Source organism: Danio aesculapii, chromosome 11 (genome assembly GCF_903798145.1).
Source record: "Danio aesculapii chromosome 11, fDanAes4.1, whole genome shotgun sequence".
Taxonomy (NCBI): domain Eukaryota; kingdom Metazoa; phylum Chordata; class Actinopteri; order Cypriniformes; family Danionidae; genus Danio; species Danio aesculapii.
The window spans coordinates 1,964,326-1,984,627 of record NC_079445.1 but is presented as its reverse complement, the minus strand read 5'-3'; the positions used below and the strand labels follow the sequence as shown (position 1 = coordinate 1,984,627).

General features: G+C 34.7%; 1 protein-coding gene across 1 annotated transcript in view; it reads right to left on the bottom strand.

Moving 5' to 3' along the window:
* Positions 1 to 11,026, bottom strand: part of rargb (retinoic acid receptor, gamma b) — a 91,500-nt gene extending 80,474 nt beyond the window's left edge. Inside the window, exon 1 of the mRNA XM_056468250.1 lies at positions 10,888 to 11,026. The gene's annotated coding sequence lies outside the window, so the exon portion shown is untranslated. The remainder of the gene's footprint in view (positions 1 to 10,887) is intronic.
* Between the last annotated feature and the right edge of the window lie 9,276 nt (positions 11,027 to 20,302).

Below are 20,302 nucleotides of genomic sequence, written 5' to 3'. Positions count from 1 at the left end.
GAATAAAGGGACTAAGCCAAAGAAAAATGAATGAATGATGATTTTAGACATTAAAGAAAGGCCCATTATAAATAAAATGTATCATTAGTATTAATTTATATACAGCTGAAGTCAAAATTAAATCTTTATTATTATTTTGTGTATTATTTCATTGTTTTTCCAATATTTGCCAATTGCTGTTTAACAGAGGAAGGATTTTTTACAGTATTTCCTATATTTTATTATTGTATTAGAACTCTAATTTCATTTATTTTGTCTGAAATAAAAGCATTTTACATTTTTTTGTTTATAATAATATTAATATTAGTCTGGAGGGCCGGTGTCCTATAGTTTAGTTCAGAGTTTAGTTGTCAACCTGCCAATATGTTTCTAGTATGCTAGCTTGAGCTTGAGTAGTTGGTTCAGGTGTGTCTAATTGGCGTTGGAGCTATACTTTGAGGGACATTGGCCCACCAGGACCGAGTTTGGGCACCCCTGACCTAAAGCCAATGACAAAAATATGGCACACACCTTTACTTCACATCCACCAACAACGGCTTTCTGAGGTTCCACAGTGAATAATAAACATTGGTAAACAAGTACATTCAACCAGTACACCACAGGAACACACGCTACACCATTTATGGCAAGTTTTTGATGAAATATTACTTGTTGATTTTGTTTATTTAAAATAAAATATAATTATATAATATAATATATATAATTAGGCGCCTCACAGCAAGAAGGTTGCTGGTTTGAACCTCGGCTGGATCAGTTGGCGTTTCTGTGTGGAGTTTGCATGTTCTCCCTGAATTCGTGTGGGTTTCCTCCGGGTGCTCCGGTTTCCCCACAAGTCCAAACACATGTGGTACAGGGGAATTGGGTCGGCTAAATCGTCCGTAGTGTATGAGTGTGAATGCAAGAGTGTATTGAGTGTATTTCCCAGAGATGGGTTGCAGCTAGAAGGGCATCCCCTGCGTAAAACATGTGCTGGATAAGTTGGCGGTTCATTCCACTGTGGCGACCCCGGATTATTAAAGGGACTAAGCTAAAAAGAAAATGATTGAATGAATATATATATAATTAAAGAGTTCAGCTGCAAAAAACCTCTAAATGCCATCTGAATTGTTCTTCTAATACGGGCTTTTGTGTAAAACTCCTGTGTGTGTGTTCAGTAAATGTGTGTTCAGTAAGTGTGTGTTCAGTAAATCCACTCTTACGGCAAAAATAGGTTCTTTGCATTGCCTTTAAAGAGAAATAGGCTGAGAAAATGCTCATTTTAGAAGAAAACGTCAGATGGCATTTAGAGGTTTTTGCATCTGAACTCTTTCATTATAATTATGATAATTAATATAATATAAATACAATTTAAAAATACAATTCTAGAAATAAATTAAAACTTTTTAAATGTATTTATGGCTTGTTTGTTCCTCATTTCACATATAATAATATATAGAAAACCTTTTAGTTTTAGTTAACTTTTAGTGCCCTAACTGCACGTTGTTGCTCTGAAGCAACAAACCAAAATCTGGTGAGGGGACGAGGGGGGAGCACATTTTATGATTGATTTATTATTAGGGACCCCCAAGCACCCCAAATTCAGGGTGAAATACTTTTTTTCCTCCTAACACACACATTCATGCCATGGAGGGTTAATAATTATAATTTTTTTGATTAGCTACAAAACAAACCAATGTTGTCCAATCACTTTCCTAATTACCCTAGTTACGCCTGTAAATGTGACTTTAAGCTGAATACTAGTCTCTTGAACAATATCTAGTCTAATATGATGTGCTGTCATTATGACAGAAATTAATTATTAGAAACGAGTTATGATGACGTTTAAATCTTTTCAGCACTTTGGAAATGCTCATTCATTCATTTTCCTTCGGCTTAGTCCCTTAGTCCAGTATATATGCCCTTCCAGCTGCAACCCAGTACTGGGACACTCATTCACACGGCCAATTTACTTATTCCAATTCCCCTATAGTGACTGTGGGAGAAACCAGAGCACCTGGAGGAAACCCACGCCAACATGGGGAGAACATGCACACAGAAATGCCAACTGACCCAACCGGGACTCGAACCAGCGACCTTCTTGCTGTGCAGTCACAGTGCTAACCACTGAGCCGCCGTGTTGTGCTCACTTCACTAATATTTTTAAAAGAATGTAAATTTCACAGGAGGGCAAATCATTTTGTCTTCAACCCAAAAAAACGAGCATGTCAGGACAGTTTTAACGGATCCGCACGTCATCTGTTATGTCTTAGCGCAGCATATTTCTGGAACAATCCGCATGCAAACTGTTTTGAAAACTCCAAATGGTCCGAGTGACTTTCTTTGTTCTTTCTGGCGTCTCCGCCAACCGTTGCGTGTTTCCTTTTCTCTTTTTCTCACCATCTTCCTCACAAATAATCAATCTGGAAGCGCAGCAGAGACGCATTACCACACAGTGCACATGGAGAACACTTCAGTGTCCATTATACATGTGTTCTCCATGAATTATACCATGTGCAGACTAATCCACTATTATATTACCTGATCACCTGGCACAGGAGAAAGAGCGCTCGAGTAGTTATTATTCAGTTCAGTCAAGCAAAAACCCAGTCAGTTATTCATTTTCCTTCAGCTTAGCTCCTTATTTATCAGTGGTCACCACAGTGGAATGAACCACCAACTATCCCAGCATATGTTTAACGCAGTGGATGCTTACAGCCGCAACCCAGTACTGGGAAACACCCATACACACTCACATTAACACACACACTCATACACTATGGCCAATTTAGTTCATTAATTCCCCTCTAGCGCATGTGTTTGGACTGTGGGGGAAACCGGAGCACTCAGAGGAAACCCACGCCAACACGGGGAGAACATGCAAACTCCACACAGAAGTGACTACTGACCCAACCGGGACTCGAACCAGCAACATTCTTGCTGTTAGGCAACAGTGTAACCACTGAGCCATCGTGCTGCCCTCGAATTCAGTTAATCGGACCAAATTTAACCCAATGTTTGTGTTAGTCAATATTTTACCCAACTTGGGTTTAAATAACCCAGCATTTCTTAATTTGTGCGTAGTTTTTGAACACTTCTGTTTTCTAGTACAAATATGGAAATATATCGAGTTCATTAGTTCAAGATTAACACTAATATCAATACTACAAAAGACAAACTGCAAGAATTGGATGTTTATATCTTCTAAATGCAAATTTGATCACAGTTTTGGACACGACAATATTTAAATTTCACTTTTGATGTAACTGAAAATATTAACCCAATGTTGGGTTATTTTCACTTAAAACAACCCAGCATTTTTTGGAGTGTAAGAATTTCGGTGATCAAATTTTTCGATACAAAAAAATACAAACGGACACACACTAACACACACGAACAGTCAAACCAACTGACCCAGCCGAGGCTCAAACCAGTGACTTTCTTGCTGTGAGGTGACAGTGATATCCACTGAGCCACCCTGTCACCAAAAGGCTTGGCAAAATACTCTTGTTTTTCAGTTTGACATAAGTTTATTTTGCTCACGCCTCTGGCAGATTATTTGGGTTGTTTAATGTAAAACTCACTTAATTTTGACCCATTGTTTCTTAAAACAAGACAATAAGTTTTGCTTGTCTAATAAACGCTTCTTGACTCAAGAACTTTTAGATATTTGGACTAGTGTGTGTGTGTGTGTGTGTGTGTGTTCGGTGATGTCAGTAAATGTGTGTGTTTGAGTGTGTTCACAGCAGGTGAAAGCGGACGGCAGTGTAAAGCAGGATCTGAGGCTCAGTGTTGACAGATGAACAGAGACAGAGAGACTGCATTCTCTGCCTGGAAGAGCTGTCATTCACACACACACACTCACACTCACACACACGCACGCACACACACACACACACACACACACACACACACAATGAGAGAACAATGAGTAAAAGCACTTAAACACACTCTGTCTCTCTCTCTTTCAAACACACACACACACACACACACACACACACACACACACGCACACACACTGAGAGAACAATGAGTAAAAGCATTTAAACACTCTCTGTCTCTCTCTCTTTCATACACACACACACACACACACACACACACACACACACACACACAGATGACGAGAGATAAAGAGCAGCTCCACAGACCAACAACAGCAGACTGACAGCAGAAACACACAACACTGACAGACTGATGGATGACACACACACACACACACACACACACACACACACACAGAGAGAGAGAGAGAGATAGACATACAGTAAGTGTTTGCCCCCTTACTGATTTCTTTTTTTTTGTGCATGTTTGTCACACTTTAATGTTTCAAATCATCAAAGAAATACACACACACACAGACACACACACACACACACACACACACACACACACACACACACACACACACACACACACACACACACAACGACCAATTTAGTTATTCAATTCCCCTATAGCGCATGTGTTTGGACTGTGGGGGAAACCGGAGCACCCGGAGGAAACCCACGCCAACACAGGGAGAACATGCAAACTCCACACAGAAACGCCAACTGACCCAGCCGGGACTCGAACCAGCGACCTTCTAGCTGTGAGGTGAAAGTGATATCCACTGAGCCACCTGGTCGCCCTGTGGTAAAGTACAATGATGTAAAATATTTAGGGGCCAAACTGTACAAAGAAAAGTCTTTTTCCCCCCAAATAACCCCCCTGATTGTCTTTGACCCATTTAAGGCATGCGTATACCTGCATTTATATGTACATATATTGTGGCCTGTGGTCAAGGAAAAATAAAAGGTTTAATAATAGGCTGTTTTTGAGCGGGTCTAAATATATACGTATCTGGAGAGTCCCTCACGGCGTCTCAAAGTGTGTGTTAGACAAATAATCGCTGACAAAACCCCAAGAAAGCCAGCACAGTCACAGCTGCTGAGAGATTCTGGAGGACTGAATCTGGCTTTTTGAGATCAGTGAGTGTGGATGGTCAAAATAAGACACTTTTTACCACTATTAAAATAAACTGGCGCCAGTGGTGTAGTGGTTAGTGTGTTGACACATGCACTCTGGTGCTCACGGCGACCTGAGTTCGATTCCGCCTTGCGGTCCTATGCCGATCCTTCCCCTCTCCATGCTTTCCTGTCAATACACTGAAAATAAGTGTTGCATGCAAAACTCTTGCAAACAATTTATTTGTGTTGAATTTAAACAAACAAATAAAATTTAATAATGTTCAAAATAATGTTCAACTTAATTTGTTTAAATTCAGCCCAAATAAATTGTTTACAACCGCTTAACGTAAAAAAATGGAGTAAATCCAATGAACCATCTTTGAATAATTTTTTTCAGTGTACTCTCTACTGTCCCCTCAAGTAAAGGTGAAAACCCAGAAAAAAATTATTATTAAAAAATAATAAAATAATAAATAAATAAACTTTTTGAAGTAAAATAGATAGATTCAGATAAGATCCTTCTGTTATCCAGATTATGCAGGTTTTGGACTTGTTACAACACCAGTGTACAAGACTGATTCTCTAAAGAACTTGCAAATAAATTGAAAAACAAAAAAATAATAAATAAATAAATAAATAAATAAAGACATAATAAATAAATAAATAAATAAATAAATAAATAAATAAATAAATAAATAAATAAATAAATAAATAAATAAATAAAATTTCTTTAATTGGATTAATTTTCCAGAGCCTAAAGGAAAGGATTTTTTTTTTAAATAAAGGTTATTTTATTGTAATAAATTGTTTTGTTAATTTTAGAAAGCCCTTTACATTGCCCAATAATAATAATAATAATAATAATAACAACAACAACAACAATAACGATAATAATAATAATAATAATAATAACAATAATAATAACAACAACAATAATAATAAAAATAATAATAATAATAATAATAATAATAATAATAATAATAATATTAATAATAATAATAATAATAACAATAATAATAACAACAACAATAATAATAAAAATAATAATAATAATAATAATAATAACAACAACAACAATAATATTAATAATAATAATATTAATAATAATAACAACAATGATATAATAATAACAATAATAATAATAACAACAATAATAATAACAACAATAATAATAATAAAAAAATAATAATAACAACAACAACAACAACAACAACAATAATAATAATAATATTAATAATAATAACAACAACGATATAATAATAACAATAATAATAATAACAACAATAATAATAACAACAATAATAATAATAAAAATAATAATAATAATAACAATAACAATAATAACAACAACAACAACAACAACAATAATAATATTAATAATAATAACAACAACAATAATAATAACAACAATAATAATAATAAAAATAATAATAATAATAACAATAACAATAATAACAACAACAACAACAACAACAATAATAATATTAATAATAATAACAACAACGATATAATAATAACAATAATAATAATAACAATAATAACAATAATAATAATAACAATAATAACAATAACAATAATATAATAAAAACAATATAAATAACAACAACACTAACAATAAACATAATAATAATAATAATAATAACAATATAATAATAATAATAATAATAATAATAATAATAACACTAATAATAATAATAACGATATAATAATAATAATAATAATAATAATAATAATAATAATAATAATAATAATAATATAAGTGTTCTTTGTCTGGTTATTTTAAGACCTGCTCTTTAAATGAAAACCTTTTCAGACTATTTCAGAGGATTTCTCTCCATTAAAACATGCGAGACTTTCACCGAAGCTCACATGTGTGTATTATTATATATTTATGAACCCAAGAAGTAGTTAAAATGGATGCAAACCAAATTATTCTTGACATTTAAAGTAATTTCTTGCTCATATTTTTCCATCCAGTACAAACCATTCATAAGAAGAATTTAATTGAAAAGCGAAATGACTTTCAGTAAAATGCTGTCTTACTGTATATTCTACAAATGTATTAAAATTGATTAATCAAATTGAAGAATTAAATCTGCCTATTGAGGGGAGAAAAATAAATAGAATTAAATGGAAAATATTATATTTATCTTACTTCATCGACATTTACTGTTTGTTAATTAATTAGTAAAGCAAATTAAGTAAATGAAGTACTATTTTAGTTAAAGTATTGATTGTATCTTTACTTATTACGAGAATACACCAATTTGTTTTGTTTGCGTTATCATAATCACTTAATTTTTATTTAATTTTTAATTTAATTTAGTTTTATTTTTATTTATTTGTTTTTAATTTGACATTTTGATTTTCACAACACAAAACTACAAAGCAGCAAAAATCATATTCTGCACTCTTTAGAGCATCTAAGACAGATAAAAATCAAGACTTCAGACTAAACACAGTGGGCAAATTAGCATGCATTTTGATGGCCTAAAACCCGTCCCCAATAAATACCCGTCAAACAGAAGCAAACGTCTCCATTTAATCTTCATTCATGATCTCATGGTCTAAAAGAAAAGTGATGTCAGTTCTGCCCTTTGCATTGGAAGTGAGTATCTCTGTCCTGTACAAACACAGCACATTTCTCCAGTAGGGAAGCATCGGCAATCCCAACACAAACACTTCATCCCTCGCCATATTCAAAGCAGCTGATTTGAATGTTTCCGTAGGATTTGGATAATAACCCAGTTTAATGTGTTTAAATAACCTTCAGCTAGAAGAGCGATTAGCTGGCTTTGCTTAAAAAAAAGGGAGTAAACCTGTTGCCTTTAACTATGTAAAACTGCCACACAATTCCTTCATGTTGTGCCAGCATGGATCTATGAAGTTAGCTTAATATCTTTTATAAATGTAAGAGGATTGTACATAAAACAATTAAGTTGTCCTCCGTAAAACTCAAGAAACCGCAACACAATCTCACGGCAATTCGTAACTTTTTGATTTAGTGGCTAATTCGTACGAATTCGTATGATCTAATTCGTACATTTTCGTACGATTTGCTCATCACCCAATGACGGTTGGGGTTAGGGGTGGGGTTAGGTGCCACGCCTCCTTTTTAAAATTGTACAATTTTGTATGACTGAACTCGTACGAATTCGTACGAATCAGCCACTAAACTGACAAAACGTAAAATACGTACGTTTTCTCGTCAGATCAGGCTGGATTCTCAACATACCGTATAGTGTTAAATATGTATGTGTTTGTATATGTATTCTTATGTGTACATGTTTATATATGTGAATGTGTATATATATGTATGTGCACAAGTATGTATGTGTGCTCGTATGGATGTATATATGCATGTACATGCCATGTTTAAGCATATTTATCGGTACATACTTGTTCTATATATGTTTTTTTTTCATATATGCAAGTGTATGTGTGTATGTCTGTATGCTCCCTTCTATCTATGCCGAATTAATGATAGTTGACCTTGCTTGTTAAATTATTTGAGTATTGATGAGATGTTTAGATGTGACAGTAGTACTCAAAAGAGACTCTAGATGCACCTGAGCGCTGTTACCCTGATGAAGGCAGTTTCCTGCTGAAACGCGTCGGCTTTTTAAGATTTAGCCATGTGAATAAAGGCTTCTTAAATTTTCCATGTTTTTCGAGTGCCTTGGACTGATTTCTGTTGTTGTTTTGATGAATCCCTTACGCAAAGAGCACCGACCAATTATTTTAGTTACCCCCCGAGCGCTTTTTGTTTGTTGTTTTTGGATTAATTTCCCAAATGATGTTTAACAGAGCAAGGACATTTTCACAGTATGTCTGATCATATTTTTTTTTCTTCTGGAGAAAAAATAGTTTTATTTTGGCTAGAATAAAAGCAGTTTTTAATTAAAAAAAAACAATTTAAGGTCAATATTATTAGCCCTTTTAAGCTATATATTTCCGATAGTCTCCAGAACAAACCATCATTATACAATAACTTGCCTAATTACCCTAACCTGCCTAGTTACCCTAATTACCCTAGTGAAGCCTTTAAATGTCACTTTAAGCTGTATAGAAATGTCTTGAAGAATATCTAGTCTAATATTATTTACTGTCATCATGAGAAAGAGAAAATAAATCAGTTATTAGAGATGAGTTATTAACACTATTATGATTAGAAATGTGTTGAAGAAATCTGCTCTCTGTTAAACAGAAATTGAGGAAAAAAATAATCAGGGGGGGGGCTAATAATTCTGACTTCAACTGTATATCATTATTATGATTAATACAATTCTACATTAAGGTTATAACTATTCTTAGCAGTACATTTTCCCCTTGATCTTTTTCTTTCTATTTTATTTTTCCATAGAGGCTGTGAATAAATGTTTGCAACACATTCTGTTTATTATTCATATATCTATTTTCACTCTTGATTTATTTCTTGTTGTTGTTGTTGCTATTTCTAGTAACCCATGTCTACTGTTATTCATCAATTTATCAGATTGTTAATTAAAAAAAGGAAAGAAAAGCCCAAATGCGGTGTTAAAATGAACCAAAATTTGGCTTTGCCCATTTTGTACACAAATTCAAGTTGAAACAACAATTACACACAGTGATTACAGTAACAGCGTATTGCACCATTAAGATCTTCAATTAATTCTCCCTACTCTCCAAACGGTTTCAAACAGAGGAAAAGCTTATTAATGGAACCAAAATGTCTCTTCAATTGCATTGCTGGACTCTCTTAAAAACAAACGATCACACTTTATTTCCATGGTCCGTTTGTTGAATTTAAGTTACATTGCAACTAATTCTCATTAGACTATAAGTAGACTGTTAGGTTGGGGTTAGTGCAAGTTGACATGTACTTACAACATTTCTTATAGTCAGTTAAAGGAGCAGTATCAGCAGATATTACTAATCAGCAGACAGTCTACTAATACTCAAAAGGACCATCAAAATAAAGTGTTAACATGTAAACAAATGCTGGGTCAAAATATCAACTTACCCAACGGTTTGTTTGAAAAACGTAATTTAAATTCAATTAAACAACAACAAAAAATATTAACTCAACTTCTACCTCCCAACCTAACCTCCACATTTGACTCAATGTTGGGTTAAAACACCCTAGCTTTTTCTTTGAGTGTTCCCCTTATAAATTGTTCATATGTGACGTTCCTCAAGTCACCTCACAACAAACACCGCATGCAAAAAGAATCAGGAAAACTGCACAAACTGTGCATTCCTTCACCAGAACATCAGATTTGTTGCATTCGAAAGCTCTGTTGGGAAGCAAAACCCCTTCAGCAACATGTTTGTCAAGTCGGTGAGTTTCTGAGAACGGTCTGTCACTTCCAAGCAGCAGGTTGAAGCCGTTTCTCTTGATTTCATCAATGTGTGTGAGTCTGATCTTGATAACAAGCTTAAGTTTGTTTTGTTTTTGCTGACGGCATGTCACATCCAATGCAGAGACACTTAAAGAGACAGTTCACCCTAAAATTAGAAGAGTACTCAATTTACTCTCCCTTAAGTGATTATAAACCTTTAAGAGTTTCATTATTCAGATGAACACATGAGAAAATATTTAACAGAACGCTTAAAAACCACTGACTTCCATAGTAGGAAATACAATGGAAGTCAATGGTTACAGGCTTCTGACATTTTTCAAAGTATCTTCATTTGTGTTCGACAGAAGAAACTCATAAAGGCTGAATAAGGGATTTTATTTTTGCGTGAACTATCCCTTCATTCCCTCACTCATGACAAGATCACTCAAATAGTTGCTCAGTTTTGCTGATCATGTCCGAACACAAGATTCCAAACTATTGCACAGATCTGCAGGAATTACCTGAAGTACGTCTTCTTGCTCTAACATGTCTCTCTCATCCTGTCTCTTTCGGTTTCATGACATTTTGACGGCGAGAGTTGTCCTCTTTACTGCGGTATGCTAGAGTAAAGTGAGCAGGCTTACCTGACTGTGCTGTTGGCTGGCGGTCTGCAGAGAAATGAAGACAAGCGGATCAGAACGCTGCTATAAGTGTGTGTCTGAATGTGTGTGTGAATAAAGAAGCCTGTTGCAGTCTGCCTTTCTCTTTCGCTCCCCCTCAATCTCTCGCTCTACCTCCTCATTTGCTCGCTGGCATTCCTACCCTCCCTCTTTCCATCAAGCTTTCGCTGCCATCAAAGATTTTTTTTGTCCCGCTTATAGAGTATAGTAGTTAAAGGGATAGTTCACCCAAAAGCTGAACATTCACTCTATTTACTCACCCTCAAGTTCATTTCACTTGTCGGGAAAGTTACTTTTGAAAGTAATCCATTACAATATCGAGTTACTCCCCAAAAAAGTAACTAGTTTTGTTAACAGTTATCAACGCACAGTAGGAGCTTAATTTACCAGTGTTGGGGATAGTTACTTTTGAAAGTAATCCATTACGATATCGAGTTACTCCCCAAAAAAGTAACTAGTTTTGTTAACAGTTATCAACGCACAGTAGGAGCTTAATTTACCAGTGTTGGGGATAGTTACTTTTGAAAGTAATCCATTACGATATTGGGTCACTCCCCAAAACTTTATTACTTTACCTCTTCTTCTATCTTTTTTTTTTTAAATAGAGGAGCTATTACTCTCCAAAGCTAGTTTTTAGTTCCTACTTTTACGTTTTTTACATTTTTTTCTCTCTTTCTATCTTTCATTCTTTCTTTTTTTCTTTCTTTCTCATCCGTCAGTCCAACTTTCTTTCTGTCCATCCATCCATCCATCCATCCATCCATCTTTCTTTCTTTCCGTCTTCTTTTTTTTTATAGAGTACCTCTGTAATTAACAGCGCACTGTATAACCTTCATTTACTAGTGTTGGGGAAAGTTACTTTTGAAAGTAATCCATTACGATATTGGGTCACTTCCCATAAAAAGTAACTAGTTTCATTACTTAGTTACTTTTTATGGAAAGCCATGTGTTATTTTACTTTTTTGAGTTACTTTTTCTCTCTTTTGTTACTTTATCTCTTCCTTTTCTATAGTCTTTTTTAACAGAGGAGGTCTGCAACTAACAACGCACTGTAGAAGCTTCATTTGTTGGGGAAAGTTACTTTTGAAAGTAATCCATTATGATACCGAGTTACTCACTAGAAAAGTAACTAGTTCTGTTGCTTAGTTGTTGTTTTTTTTGGAAAGTAATGTGTTACGTTACTTTTTATTTACTTTTTCTCTCGTGTTACTTTATCTCTTACAATATTGAGTTACTCACCAGAAGAGTAACTCATTTTGTTACTTAGTTACTTTTTATGGTAATGCGTTACATTACTTCTTTGAGTTACTTTTAATCTCTTTTGTTACTTTATCTCTTCCTTTTCTACATATATATTTTTTTATATATATATAAAGGAGCTCTGCAGTTATAAACGCACTATAGACGCTAAATTTACCAGTGTTGTGGAAAGTTACTTTTGAAAGTAATCCATTATGATATTGAGTCACTTCCCATAAAGTTGTTTTGTTAGTTCTAAGTAATGTGCTACAATACTTTGGTAATCGGTTATGTTACTTTTGAGTTACTTTTAATCTCTTTCAATACTTTACCTCTTCTTCTATCTTCTTCTTTTTTAAAGAGAGGAGCTCTGCAATAAACAACACACTGTATAACCTTCATTTACCAGTGTTGGGGAAAATTACTTTTGAAAGTAATCTATTACAATATTGAGTTACTCTCCAAAGTTAGTTTTTAGTTCCTAGTTTTACGTTACTTGTTCTATCTATCTATCTATCTATCTATCTATCTATCTATCTATCTATCTATCTATCTATCTATCTATCTATCTATCTATCTATCTATCTATCTATCTATCTCATCTGTCAGTCCAACTTTCTTTCTGTCCATCCATCCATCTATCTATCTTTCTTTCTATATTTCTTTCATTCTTTCTCATCTGTCAGTCCAACTTTCTTTCTGTCTATCCATCTATATATCTTTCTTTCTTTCTTTCTTTCTTTCTTTCTTTCTTTCTTTCTTTCTTTCTTTCTTTCTTTGAATTCTTTCTTTCTTTTTATTTTTCTTTCTTTCTTTCTCTCATGCCTAATTTGATCTCTTTCAGAACTTGCAGGGTTTTTCTTCCTTTTTTTTAATAGAGGAGCTCTGCAATTAACAACACACTCTATAAACTTTATTAACTTAATAAAGCGCAGTTCAGCGATTTTTTTTTATTTATTATTAATTAATTAAACTAAAAAATACTTTTCTTACCTGGCTGAGATCTCTTTCACAACTTCTAACTTTGAAAATACACATCAAAAAATAATGATTTAGGATAATGTCTCCTGACCCCAGAGCTACACATGCCGTATATAGAGATTAATGAAAGTTTAAAGCAATGTGTTTGCTACTTTTGTACTTATTAGTTAAGTAAAGTAACTAAGTTAAGTTAGTTTGTCTTATTAGTGAAGTAAGCTCACTGTCCATTGAGACAATCCCCTTTTGATTTCCTTCAATGCGTTCAGAATAATAAGAATGCTTCCATTGCAGAATTGTAAAGCTCTGCCATCTTCATGTCTGTCGGTTCCTGCATTCTCTCATCGAGTGTGTGATTCAATGTCACTGTGTTCATTTTCATTCAGCAACTGGCAGCACAGTGGCTCAGCTGTGGTGACCTCTGATAAACAAAGGGACTAAGCTAAAGGAGAATGACTGAATGAATAATTAAACCTAAAAGTTACTCACGTATAATTTACTTAAAATTAACTTGAATATTTCTACTTTAATAAGCATAAGCATTACTTTAATTGTTACTTAGAAAAGTAATATTATTATGTACCTCGTGTTACCTGTAATGCACTGAAAAGCACACCCACCTGACCTCTACATTATTTGTTTTTCCTACCATTGAAGTCAACCGTAACAGGCTTACAGCATTCTTCAAAATATCTACTTTAGTTTTAGTAGCAGAAGACCAATATTTATTGTGATAAGTGAGAGGTAATCTTGACAAAATTGTCATTTTGGGGGTGGACTATCCCTGCTTCTATACCTCCTTCAGAAATCCTGATCTGATTCACAATTACAGACCGGCTCACGTGACGCCATACTTCAAATATACAGGGCTTTTTTTAGAAACCGCAGAATGCCTTTAGGGATGGAAAAATGGAGGGCAGAAAGCTTAAGTTTCCCTCGATCCGCTCCATACGTCTCCCCCTATAGCATCTGCAGTCGCATTCAGACTCTGCATGCTATTATACTTCCATCTCTCTCCACATTTCCTCTTGCTTTGCTTTTCTCTTCCCGCTAATAATCTTCCTTCATTTTGCTCTCATGCCATTATGGGCTTATTTTGTTTATCATCTTCTCTTTTTTTCTTCTTGCCTACATCTTTCATCTTCACTACTAAATTGCACAAAAAAACATCAACAATAACAAAAAAACTAAATTTATTCTTCCCACTCCCACAGCAAAAGCACCATTTCCCCCCTCACTGAATTTTCTAAAAGAGGAATACAAAAAAATATAATAATAGAAGTATTTTCCATGCAGAATATTTTGATATTGATATTATAGTTATAATATGTTAAGACATAGGTCTCAAACTGGATTCCTGCAGGGCCACAGCTCTGCACAGTTTAGCTCCAACCCTAATCAAACACAGCTTATCCAGCTAATCAAGGTGTTCAAGACTACTATAGTTCTGTTGCTTAGTTTTTTTTTTTGGAAAGTAATGTGTTACGTTACTTTTTCTTTACTTTTTCTCTCTTTTGTTACTTTATCTCTTCCTTTTCTATAGTCTTTTTTTTAACAGAGGAGGTCTGCAACTAACAACGCACTGTAGAAGCTTCATTTGTTGGGGAAAGTTACTTTTGAAAGTAATCCATTATGATACCGAGTTACTCACTAGAAAAGTAACTAGTTCCGTTGCTTAGTTTTTTTTTTTTTTTGGAAAGTAATGTGTTACGTTACTTTTTATTTACTTTTTCTCTCGTGTTACTTTATCTCTTACAATATTGAGTTACTCACCAGAAAAGTAACTCGTTTTGTTACTTAGTTACTTTTTATGGTAATGCGTTACATTACTTCTTTGAGTTACTTTTAATCTCTTTTGTTACTTTATCTCTTCCTTTTCTACATATATATTTTTTTATATATATAGAGGAGCTCTGCAGTTATCAACGCACTGTAGAAGCTTAATTTACTAGTGTTGGGGAAAGTTACTTTTGAAAGTAATCCATTACGATATTGGGTCACTTCCCATAAAAAGTAACTAGTTTCATTACTTAGTTACTTTTTATGGAAAGCCATGTGTTATTTTACTTTTTTGAGTTACTTTTTCTCTCTTTTGTTACTTTATCTCTTCCTTTTCTATAGTCTTTTTTTAACAGAGGAGGTCTGCAACTAACAACGCACTGCAGAAGCTTCATTTGTTGGGGAAAGTTACTTTTGAAAGTAATCCATTATGATACCGAGTTACTCACTAGAAAAGTAACTAGTTTTGTTGCTTAGTTTTTTTTTGGAAAGTAATGTGTTACGTTACTTTTTATTTACTTTTTCTCTTGTGTTACTTTATCTCTTACAATATTGAGTTACTCACCAGAAGAGTAACTCGTTTTGTTACTCAGTTACTTTTTATGGTAATGCGTTACATTACTTCTTTGAGTTACTTTTAATCTCTTTCGTTACTTTATTTCTTCCTTTTCCACATATATATTTATATATATATATATATATATATATATATATATATATATAAAGGAGCTCTGAGGTTATCAACACACTGTAGAAGCTTAATTTACCAGTGTTGTGGAAAGTTACTTTTGAAAGTAATCCATTACGATAATGGGTCACTTCCCATAAAAAGTAACTAGTTTCATTACTTAGTTACTTTTTATGTTAAGCCATGTGTTATTTAACTTTTTTGAGTTACTTTTTCTCTCTTTTGTTACTTTATCTCTTCCTTTTCTATAGTCTTTTTTTAACAGAGGAGGTCTGCAACTAACAACGCACTGTAGAAGCTTCATTTGTTGGGGAAAGTTACTTTTGAAAGTAATCTATTATGATACTGAGTTACTCACTAGAAAAGTAACTCGTTTTGTTACTCAGTTACTTTTTATGGTAATGCGTTACATTACTTCTTTGAGTTACTTTTAATCTCTTTTGTTACTTTATCTCTTCCTTTTCTACATATATATTTTTTATATAGAGAGAGGAGCTCTGCAGTTATCAACGCACTGTAGAAGCTTAATTTACCAGTGTTGGGGAAAGTTACTTCTGAAAGTAATCCATTATGATATTGGGTCACTTCCCACAACGTAGTTTTGTTAGTTCGAAGTAATCTGTTACAATCCTTTTGTAATCGGTTATGTTACTTTTGAATTACTTTTAATCTCTTTCATTACTTTACCTCTTCTTCTATCTTCTTTTTTTTTAAAAAAAGGAGCTCTGCAATAAACAACGCACTGTATAACCTTCATTTACTAGTGTTGGGGAAAATTACTTTTGAAAGTAATCTATTACAATATTGAGTTACTCTCCAAAGTTAGTTTTTAGTTCCTAGTTTTACGTTACTTGTTCTCTCTCTCTATCTATCTATCTATCTATCTATCTATCTATCTATCTATCTATCTATCTATCTATCTATCTATCTATCTATCTATCTATCTATCTATCTATCTATCTATCTATCTATCTATCTATCTTTCTCATCTGTCAGTCCAACTTTCTTTCTGTCCATCCATCCATCCATCCTTCGTTCGTTCTTTCTTTCTTTCTTTCTTTCTTTCTTTCTTTCTTTCTTTTCTTTCTTTCTTTCTTTCTTTAGACTATGTGAGTTGGAGGTGGTTGGAGCTAAACAATGCAGAGCTGCGGCCCTCCAGGAATTGAGTTTGAGACCCCTGTTTTAAGAGGTGATAATGTTGTTGTTGTTTTTGGAGCGTCTTCAACAGACCCTTTTTACATTTGCGGGTTTCTCAGTAGCGGAAGTCGATATAGTTGGGAAAACTCAGAGCGCAGCGAATGGGAGAGTACAACAAATCATTTTTTATAAAATCCTATTTGCTCAAATACTAAAATACAAAGTCGATGATGGTGTTATCAAGACTGTCAGAAGAAGGAAAACAATAGTGTGAGTGTGCTGTTCTCGCGTAAACCCACTAGAGGCCGCTGTTGACTGACTTTTTAACAGACTGAGCTCACTCACCCCCTTCCCTAAACCCAACCAATTTCATCGATTGACTTGCCCACCGACTTCCCTAAACCCAACCAACACGTTTCAAAAGCAATCCAAAAACATAAAAGCCCTCGTCTGATTTTTATTATTTTTTTTCTAATTCTACCACACTCTCACCCTGCTATTCACTTGTTTATTTTATTTTTGGATTCTGTTTTTGCACGGCTCAAAGATGACTGGCTTAACCCCGAGCGGTCTGCCAGTTCCCTTTGGAAACAACCAGTTCCCAGGATTCTTTGTTGGTGCGATACTTTGTAGTGTGCAATTTAACGTAATTGCCTCTAGGGGTCGCCAATGGAAATAAAACAAACACACACAAGAAATGCACGTACGCCAGATATGAAGTTGACATGGACCAACGCACATTATCACGTTAATTTCATCGTTAGTAAATCCAAACGTGAGCGTGAAATCTGCCGTACGCAAAGTTTTGTGCGTACGCAGCGTTGATACATGAGGCCCCAGATCTTTAGTCAAACACCAGTCAAGCCTAGTCAATTTCCTTATTCAGTTGTATTTGCATCCACAGGCGAACAGAGACATCGACGGAAGAAGATGAGGTGAAGCATCAAACTTCGATTCCATCTGGTGAGTGAGCGAAGGAGGTGAGTATATATAGTGTGTGGTGATTGCAGGTGAGGGTAATCAGTATTCTGGGTTGTGTGAATGGGAGTGTGTGGATGTTTCCCAGTGATGGGTTGCAGCTGGAAGGGCATCCGCTGTGTAAAACATATGCTGGATAAATTGGCGGTTCATTGCGCTGTGGCGACCCCGGATTAATAAAAGGACTACGCCGAAAAGAAAATGAATGAATGAATTTAAGAAAGCACCAGTAAAAATTGTGTTGGGTTTACTGTATCAATTTGAGTTACCGTTCTTCGAATATACAGGTAATTGCATTTGCTTTAGCAGACAAGCTAAATGTTTTCTCTACATGTCGACAGCATCAACTAAACTCTGTCAGGCATCAGCAAAATCTACCATTTCTGAGAGTTAAAGCAGACAGTGAAGGCCACGCCATTATGCAAATCTCTTACTAAACTATGTTGATTAGTGCAGAAAGTGAAGCAGGAATGTTCTCCTTTAGTGTTCCACCAACACGACCTCACAAGCCATGCAGAACTATTTCACATCACAGGCTGATCTGTACAAATCTCACTGTGTGCATCGGTGTGAATTAATCAGTAAGTGATGGTTATGTGTTGATATGGAGTGAGCGGCAGGTCATCTTAGTGTTAAAGGGTTAGATTAAGTTTAGCTTAAAATTAGCACTTATTTAATTAACCTCAAGTCATCCTAGGTGTATTTGAGTAACATACAGTTGAAGTCAAAATGATTCGGCCTCCAGTGAATTTCCTTTTTCAAATATTTCCCAAATGATGTTTATTAGATTCAGGAATTTCTCACAGTATTTCCTACAATATTTTTTCTTCTGGAGTAAGTCTTATTTGGGCTAAAATAAAAGCAGTTTTTAATTTTTAAAACCCATTTTAAGGTCAATAATATTAGCCCCCTTAGGCAATATTTGTTTTGATCATCTCAAGAACAAACCACTGTTTTACAATATCTTGCCTAAATACTATAGGTGGGCATAGATACATTTTTTTTAATCTCACTGTACTCTTGGAATTAATCTAGATTAAAATGGCTCATTTGAATTCTGCTGAGGGCATTCAGAATATGTGTGCTACCCAAATAATGACTAAAAGTAAGTCTTTGAGAACGACTTTCTCAAACCAGGTGGCGCATTAGACAAGGGGCTTATCTCCTGTTTCCAAAAGAAGAGAAACTGATCTACTATGATAATCGGTGATGAAAATAAATGATGTTCAATAAGATGTGCTTGTGTTTACTGTTTATTCAGTTAAACATGAATATTGAACTGTAGGCCTACTTAAGCTTCAAACAGCGATTATTCATGACCTTAATCTGACTGAAGTCATCACTGAACTAAACAGAAATGGAATTAAGACGTTAGATATTAGAGGCAATAAGATATTAGAGGCAATATTGAAGTAAACACTGCAATCAAACTATTACCATCATGTAGGACTTTCGCCATATTTTCCGACAAGATCCACACACATGGATTTCAGTAAAGGACCACACACACACAAACACACACACATCGCGAAATGCGGACGTTTTTTTCTTTCCATTCTGCGTGCGTTATTAAATTCCATAACACTCTCTCCAGTCCCTACTCCTTATTTGTGTCTAACACCACATTTTGTCACGGGGGCATGAATGAAATGTTCATGAGTGAAGGTGAAACTGCCGAACTGCAGTTTACGTCACCCAAAATTACAGGGAACTCCTACATGAAAGCACGTCACGTAAACACCTTCATTAAATTATTGTCTATTAAGGCAAATAACTAGACTACAGATGTCCATGTAAGCGCAGTCAGTCGTGTCTTCAAAGTAAGTGAAAGATCCAGAAGGGCTTCCTGCTGATTTGATTCACTATTTTGTCAGACGGCTCACCGGTCAGGTATACATGCGCACTAAAATATCAAGGTGAAAGTCATCATAGCTTGCGTAGAATAGACCCAGCTCCCAACCCAAATTTGAGAATCGTTTAATGCAGTGTTTCTCAACCCTGTTCCTGAAGGCACACCAACAGTACACATTTTCAACCTCTCCCTAATCAAACACACCTGAATCAACTTATCATAACATCAGAAGAGACTCCAACACCTGAAGTTATGGGTCAGAAAAGGGAGACATCCAAAATATGTACTGTTGGTGTGCCTCCAGGAACAGGGTTGAGAAACACTGGTTTAATGGACATATTTTTTTTTAATCACCCGATAAGAGTCTCATATTAACGCAGCACGGTAATGTCCATAACGGCCCACCACTACTAAATACCCTAATTAACCTACTTAAGCCTTTAAATGTCACTCAATACTAGTAAATATCTAGTCAAATATTGTGCAGGGTTCATACACACTACTAAAGTTCCAGGACATTTCCATGACTTGTCCAAAACTTTCAGGTAAATATTCATGACCTAATGTTTCATGTAATGTTTACGTACACTACGTGAAAAATGCACGTTCAGATTTATTACAGCATAAAAAAAGTGACAATCTGTGTATTATTTTAAGTGAAGTTTATTTATAAACTAGTTTCGAGAGGATCACCTGCTTATGATTGCTTGCAGCCGGCCCTGCATTAT